An 8,326-nucleotide genomic window follows, 5' to 3' on the forward strand; every position below is an offset into this window, starting at 1 on the left:
CACCTCCCTAGTCCTGTGTGGGGTCCATGAAAGACCTGGGTGTGTGGAGGACATGGTTGGTGGAAAATGGTCACTGCTGGAAAACTATGATTTGATTAAATTACCCCCTTCTTCCTATGCTTCCTTCATGCTGCCTCCCCTCCTTCACAATACAAAGTAGAGCCTCTTCCTTACTTTCCAAATCTCTCCATCAGTTCCCCAAGACCAGGACCTATCTATGGCTCGCAGCTCCAGCCCATGTACTTCTAGACAACCAGGTATATCGGAACAATGCACCAATAGCTGTAACAGCAGAGGGGTCCATTCCAGTTGACTGTGCATGCAGGGCCCAGCCACATGCAGAGCCCCAGGCACAGGAGCTCCCCTGAACATGGCCTGCTACTCACACAAATGCCCCAACCGCTACATCCACCTCACTAAAGGGAAGCTTTCCTCCCCACGGTTGCTACATGGGCTCCAGACAGCTAGACCACTGCCAGCTTCTTATTTGCACGTTCCAAGTGGGAAGAAAAAAGAGGAAATAAAAAAGAAGAAATAAACTAGGAGGAGGAAGGGGCAACAACAATACTGGGAAAGAAATATTTCCTGGGAATCCCCAGCAGACTTCCACAAAGGTCTCACTGGACAGGACTGTGCCACACAGCCCCTCTGCTGCAAGGAAGGCTGTACTGAGTATAACCACAGTTAGCAAGGGAGGAGGAGGGATAGGGTTTGGGTGGCCTGCACACCTCAGAGGCCACCTTGAATGCCTGGGTTGGGTTCAAGGTGCAGAAAACAGGCAACAGGAGCCGTAAGGGAAGAAGCAGGGTTAAATAGATGGGGATGGACATTTAAAGGGAGGCGGGGCCACTGTGTGGCACCTCTCAACTTCTCTTTGGCAAAAGATGGTACACCCCCCAGGCTGGGAGTAGTACTGGCACCCCCCTAGCTGTCAGCCTTCTTTGGGAATCATGTTGCCCAAAGTCATGCCTCCTTCTGGGGGCAGTGCTAATCCACTGCCTCATCTCTACATAGCTCTGCAGGCCCTTTCCAGCTCCAGAGCATCCTTCCCTCCAGGGCTGATCTCCCTAGGCCACAGCCCCCACCAGGAAATAAACCCCTCTTTCTTTTCCTAGTTCAACCTTATAGGCATTACTGAATGCATGGTGTGTTTAAAGCACTGAACCAGGGAGGTGGTGAATCCAGCGTAAGCAGCAGTCCTCATCTTCAAGGAGCTCAGAGCCTAGCATTCAGGAACTAGGAAAATACGGGGCAAAGACGAGACAAAAGACAGCAAGCCAAATGCAAAGTGTGAGGGCTGCTCAAAGAGGGAAGACATTATCAACAGTTTGGACAGGAAGCAGGGAGTGATCAGGAAAACTTGGACATGGCCTCTGAAGGGTGGCTGGGCAGAAGTACTCCAGGCAGGACCACTGTGAGCAGAGGCACAGAGGGGCTGGGTGTAGACCATGTCCAGGGGGCAAAAAAAGATCCAGTTTGGCCAGGAAGGGAGGTGAAATAGACCACGTTAAGAACATGGGCCCAACTTCCAGCTCTGCCCTCTCTGACAGGCATGTAACTTAACCTCTCACCACCACAGTTTACTCATCTGTAGAGCAGGAATGATAACACTCCCTCCCCTAGGGTGTTGCTGTGGGGATAAAGAGTCAAAATGTGTAAACCACTACACAGACATCTGGGAGAGCAGGAGGCTTGACTAATGCTCCAATGTTTACTAAACAAGCAGAAATATTGAGAAGGCTACTGTGAAATACTAGAGGGGCCAAGCGTTCTCAGCCTCAGACCCCCAACCTGCAGCATGCCAGTCACTGGGAACCCCCTGGAAATGCAGATTCTCAGGTTCCAAACTAGACTTACTGAATCAGAAATTCTGAGTGTGACACCAGCAGTATATTTCAACAAGCCCTCCAGGGGCTGAGGTGCATTAAAGCTGGAAAACCTTTGGATTAAGTCAACAAGGGCTCTTCCTGGAATCCAAAGACAGAGGTACAACTGGGCCCCAAAAATGGGTGGTGGACAGAGGTGGCAGACTGCAGAAGCAGGAATCTCTCGCTCCTTCTCTTATCTCTGCCACTCTCTTACCCTTCACCTCTCTCTAGTGGCTGCAAATAGGGTTTCTTTACATCTTGCTTCCACAAGCCAGGGGTTTCTGCCACAAAGAGTTGCTGCACCAATAACCTGACTTCTCTTTGTCTCTACTCCAGGTTACCCTGGAAGTGGTTCATTGGCCCAACTAGCATCTGGTGCCCACACATGACCAATCAATGTGGTCTGTGAGACATTTAGCCTGAGCAGAGGTGCCCTTCCCTGAACCCAGTGGATGGGAGTGAGGTGCTGATTCAATGAGTTTTCCCTATACTTGGAATGCCAGTCAGGTGTCCAGCAAGGAGGGCAAGCTAAGATTATGAAATTTAGTAGTCACTAGCTTTGAGTCTAGTCCCACAGAGCAGTAGTTCTCCAGTGTGAGCCCCAGACCAGCAGTGTCAGCAACATGTGGTCAGAGAGGCAGTCTCGGGCCCCACCCATCAGAGACCTACTGAACCAGAAACTCTCTGGGTGACCTTGCCAATCTGTGCCTTAACAAGGACAAGTTAGAAAACTACTGTTGGGAAGGGCTTGGAAAGATGTAAAATAACCTGCTTGAGTAAAGAGACAAATCATTTCTGTAACCTCATCTGTCTTTCAGTCCATTTCCTTGGAATCAGAGTGTAACAGATGAAAGAGACATCAGGAGATGAAGCATCCAAGGTGGTGGCTTCCCTTTGCTTTTCTTTCTTTAATAAACAGTGTACATAGTAGGAGACAACATCCCATGTGCCACAGATTGTTAGAGCTGGGATAGAGTCTCATCTTCCCAAGCATACTAAAGTCAATGTCTCATTCATGGGCAGAGACAAAACTGAAGCTTGGGCGATCATAATAAAAACAAAAACTGGGACTTTTGGGGCAGCACCTGTGGCTCAGTGAGTAGGACACTGGCCCCATATACCGAGGATTCTGGGTTCAAACCCGGCCCCGGCCAAACTGCAACAACAACAAAAAAATAGCTGGGCATTGTGGCAGATGCCTGTAGTCCCAGCTACTCAGGAGGCTGAGGCAAGAAAATCACCTAAGCCCAGGAGTTGCAGGTTGCTATGAGCTGTGTGACGCCATGGCACTCTACCCACTCTACCGAGGGTGATAAAGTGAGACTCTGTCTCTACAGAAAAAAAAAGGGAGGGGGGGACATTTCTAAGTCAAAGAGAAAAGTAACTGAGAAAGTAGATCAAAATAAAGTCATATGAGGCCTGCATGAAAAATTTAGAGCAAGTCAGACCCAGCCAGTGACATTAGGCAGCATAAGGGTTACATCTGCAGTGTCATTTTGTGAACTCCCAAACCAAAATTATCAACTGCATGGTCAAGCCTCAAATTCCATCACTCTGATTATAATGACCTTCTTAACTCACCACAAACCAGGTAAACCTAAACCCACTGTTACCTCAAAATTAGAATGTTCAGGGCTTTAATAAGAAACCAAAGGAGAGGAAAGGAAGGAGACATTTCACAGAACCACAACAAAAGGAAAACATAGCTCATAAATTCTTACATTTAAGTAGATCTGTGAAATATCCAACATGGGGAAAACATTGCACATAGAGTTATGAAAATTATCTACTTTGAAGTCTGAACTTTGTGAAACCACACACATAAAAACTTCTTGGCATTGAGTTTGTCAGACTTAAAAGGAAGTGGTGAGTCCAGCTTATGCGGGGGGTGGATCCTCATGGTCTCTGTGGGATGCAAAAAGAGATCAGCACACAACAAAGAAAAATCAACAAGGATAAAAAGAGGAACCAGACTGAACCAAAATGAAAAGATCTTTGTTTGCTTTTAGCTCTGAATTTTACTAAGATGTGAATTAGTGGGGGTGGGCAAGGACAGCTGTGCAGGTTGTGCTCTAAATAAGCATGCCCCACTGGCAAGGGGGACAGCTGAAATCCACCTGGTGCGCTGCTCGTCCAACCACCATGCTCAGACCAGCCCTGGGGGGTGAACGCTCCTGACCTCACAAAGCAAACAAAACCTTAAGAGTCCCAAGTGACAGAATCGCACTGCTGGGTTGCCTTTGATTTTTGTTCTTTGGTGCACATGTGTTCAAATTAACATTGGCAACCTGTACATTTGAAAAAATGATTTGAGTGTGTTCAAATAATTGTCCCATTTTCTTCATAAACTCCCAAATTGAGGATATCCAACCAACCATTTGGAGTCAATGGCTTGGTCCTTGAGCATCAACCTGCACAGGATGATGTAAGGGAACAGCAGCCAGAATCAAACTCATCCTTATTCATTTTTATTTTAAATTTACCATTTGTTTGTCTTCATGAACAAGGAGAAAAAGGTAAATTTTATCATGTTCTTCTGAAACTACTTTTCTCAAGACCATAGAGATTTTGATGATACCTCTTGGGACTTGCTTTCTTACTCTGCTCCATGACATCTCTGTGCTTGTTGTGACTAGGAGCAGCCAGGCCCTTCCACTTTTTAGAAATCCTTTCCAAACATCAACAATCAAGTTAAACAAACAGAAATAGATGTGGCCTCACTTCAACAAGGAACAGGAAAGGAGTGCTCGCCTGAGAAGGAGAAGCTGGTTTCCAACAAAAATAAACCAGACATGACTTATCCTCTGTTTGAATATTTGGAACCCACCCAACTGGACCGTGTGTGACAGTGAGGCTAGTGCCACACATGTGTTCTGCAGCAGTAGTATGGGCTTGGGCTATGGCCACCGACCCCTTCTCTCCACTGCCACTGAAACTGGTCCCTGGCTAAGCCACTGTGGTGGGCAGGGCCTGTTACCAACTTCCTTCCCTCTTCCTCCCTTGCCTTAACAGACTGCTCAATGCCACAGTCAAAGTGATCTCATTGAAACACTTGTCCCTCCACCACTTAGCGTCCTCAGCTCTCCAGCTCCCCAGCTGGTTCCCTGCAGCCCCATAGGATCTGGCTCCTTCTCTGCCTTAGGCACCATCGTGCTCCTCCTTCACCCCTGCTCCAGCCACTCTGGCCTTCTTCTGTTTCTTTGTGCACATATGTTGAAATTCCTCTAGGCCAGATGTGCATCTAAAAATGGAAGTGCTAAATCAAGACATGTCTACCATTTTCTAGCTATTGACAAATTTTCTACAAGTGGGTTTGCCCATTTAAATCCCTGCCTACATTATGGGAGAGGATGATGGTTTTATTCACATTCTCTCTAAAACGTGAAATTGTCAGACGCCTTAAGTTTTACTAATCAAAGGGGTGGGAAATGTTAGCTAACACTGTTTCAATTTACATTTTCTTGATTATGATGGAATTTTAGTATATTTTCATGTTTATTAGTCATTTGTACATTTCCTATTGTGGAAATTTAATAGGGGAGAGAGGAAATTGACATAATTCAGTATTTTTTTTAAGTTTATTTAATTTTTCTAGTTTTCACAAGTCAATTTTGGCAATCTGTAATCTTCTAGAATTTGACTCATTTCATACACATTTTAAAATGTATTGGCATAAAGTTGTTCAAGGTATTGTTTTCTGATGTTCGCCCCCATTCTATGAGTTGTGTCTTTTGTCGTTATTACTAATGTTACTTATTTGTGCCTTTTCCACTTATTTTCTTTGACACATGAAAAGTCTTTATTAATCCTCTTGTGAAAAATCTATACAATGGCTGCAGTTAACATCACTGTAGAGTCTTTACCTCTTCGCCTGTTTGCCAGCACCAACATTAGCCTTTGCAGTCCCCCTGACTTCCGTCATTCTGTTCTTGTGTCCCTTTTGCTGCTTTCTTGACGTCTTTTTCTTCTCATACAGGCCATGCCTTTCAAGTCTATGTTTGAGTTCATTTTTCTTTGCATAATCCAAAGAATTATAAATCATGCCAAAGCCCGTTGCCTTCACACCACCAAAGTGAGTTCTAAATCCCAATACGAAGATAACATTGGGTGTGGTCTTGTACATTTGGGCCAGTTTTTCCCTAATTTCTGTCTTTGGTACTGTTGCCTTCCCAGGGTGAAGGACATCAAGGACTATTTGTTTCCTCTGAAGTAGTGGGTTAGTCATGAACTGCCTGGTCCGGATAGTTACTGTGCCGTTCATGATGGTGGGCGATCCTCGGGCAGCCAGGGAGGAAGCTCTCACTTATTTTTTTTATCAGTCTTCCTAGAGGTGAGATAATTGGCCTCAGATCAGGCTATTCACTGAGTTATGAAAAGCAACTAAGATTTATTTTTTAAAAAGATTCATTTTTCAAAATTGTTTAGATTTCAGAATTATGGCTGGCAAACTATAAGTCCATGCTTTCCTTTTTCTTTGGTTGTAAATATTTTGTAATTTTTGTTCTGCTTTCATTGTTAACTCATGAGGCATTTAGAAATTTATTACTAGCTTCCAAAACCATGTTCTTTTGTTTTTCATAATCTACACGAAGATGATATTTACTCGAATAAATTGTGGTCAGAAAATATGGTCTGTATGATACCTTCTCTCTCAGGTGTGCTAATAGTTCTATTATAAAGTTGTTCATGGCCAGCTTTTGGCAAAGTTTCACATGCATCGTCTGTTTCAGCTGTTCCCAGCTGGCAGGCCATGAACGGGCCATAGGTGTGTTGTAACATTGATCTCTTCAGCCCCTAGGACAGCTGGGTGTGTGTTTCCCTGGGCACCCTCATCCCTAGGAGGGCAGCCCGAGAAGCTCCCCTGCTCACTCCCAGCATGCCCAGGAGCTCATTCAGCCCCTGCTGCTCTAGGCTAAGCCCAGGAGTGACATCCATGTCACCAGCCAGCAGCAAAGCCCCCAGCTGCCATTCCAGGACATGGGTCTGCAGAATTGCAGGAGGAGTTCAGTCATGTCCAGGTGTCCAGGTGCCCATAGCAAGGCCTCTGGCAGAGTTGGGGGAGGGTTAGGTGTTGCTCCTGGTAGATGCAGCTCCAGGCAGCAGCAGCCACTCTGCTTTATATATTTTGATCACTTCCATCCATTTGAGACTGATGTGCCATTTTGCTGGCATCCAAACCAGCTGCAGATACGATTGTTCTAATAGCGCATGTGTGATTTGTAAGATAGAGCTGTGTCACAATCAAAACTCTCAATATAAAACACTGGATGCCTTTTATATCCGCTTGTATTTCAATATTATACGTGTTAACAAAGGAAAAAGAACTAGTAGCGCCTTCAAATACAGTTTCAGCTGTTGCAAATTTTGAATGATTACAACCCTTTCACTTTAATTTTTATCACCTGCTTATGTGAATAAGGCTTCTCACTGAGTGTAATAATCAAATATTTGGTATTTCCATTGGAAAAACTCTTGTTTTAAAATGTGCATAGCAATTTCAGGCATTAAATATGATAAAATCATACATGTCTGCAGGAGAAACCTCATTTCTCATTTAAAAATTGGGAAATATTTTATTTGTAAAATTTGTAAAAAGTCTCTTATTCTGCAGTGTTTGAGACAGTGGAAGCGTCAATTGTGGCTCGCTTAGGAACGTGTCCGGAGTGGTTGTTTTTCTGCTCTTTCATGGGGATGTTCGTGTTCTCTTGTGCTCTTTGGCAGACTTAGGTTTCAGGCATTTTGAGATTTGGAAGAGTGGAAATAACTGAAATTCGGACAGCGTTAGTAATGGTCTGTTATGTACATTTGGAAGAGCAACAATGTGGCACTGGACAATACCATTCCAGAAATAAAACTGAAGATCCTTCCAGTTCTCAGAGGAATAGGTGGGGCAATGTTTTCCTGTTCAAATTATTTCTATGTTATCCTCCATGGTGGTGTTGGCAAGAATGGATCCACAATAGCAAGCACCAGTGTCTCATCACTTGGACTCCACATAGGACTAATTATTATACTGGCAACAGTGATCTATAAAAAAGTGTTTGAAAGGCATCCTTTTCTTTATGCCCTAACGTTTGAGTGTGTCTTTGCTATAGTCTCACAAAAAATTAGTAATAGCTCACATGACCAAAAGTGAACTGTATCTTCAAGATAAGACTGTATCTTTTGGGGAACAGGTTTGTTGTTTTTAGACCAATGCTTTTTTTTTTTTTTTTTATTAAATCATAGCTGTGTACATTAATGAAATCATGGGGCACCATACACTGGTTTTATAGACCGTTTGACACATTTTCATCACACTAGTTAACATAGTCTTCCTGGCATTTTCTCAGTTATAGTGTTAAGACATTTACATTCTACATTTACTAAGTTTCACATGTACCCTTGTCAGATGCACTGCAGGTGTAATCCCACCTATCACCCTCCCTCTGCCCACCTTCCCCCTCCCTCCCCTCCCT

General features: G+C 44.3%; 1 pseudogene; it reads left to right on the forward strand.

The window, feature by feature from the left end:
- The first annotated feature begins 7,502 nt into the window (after positions 1-7,502).
- LOC128591388 (cholinephosphotransferase 1-like) lies at positions 7,503-8,059 on the forward strand (annotated as a pseudogene).
- The last annotated feature ends 267 nt before the right edge of the window (positions 8,060-8,326 follow it).

Source organism: Nycticebus coucang, chromosome 8 (genome assembly GCF_027406575.1).
Source record: "Nycticebus coucang isolate mNycCou1 chromosome 8, mNycCou1.pri, whole genome shotgun sequence".
Classification (NCBI taxonomy): Eukaryota; Metazoa; Chordata; class Mammalia; order Primates; family Lorisidae; genus Nycticebus; species Nycticebus coucang.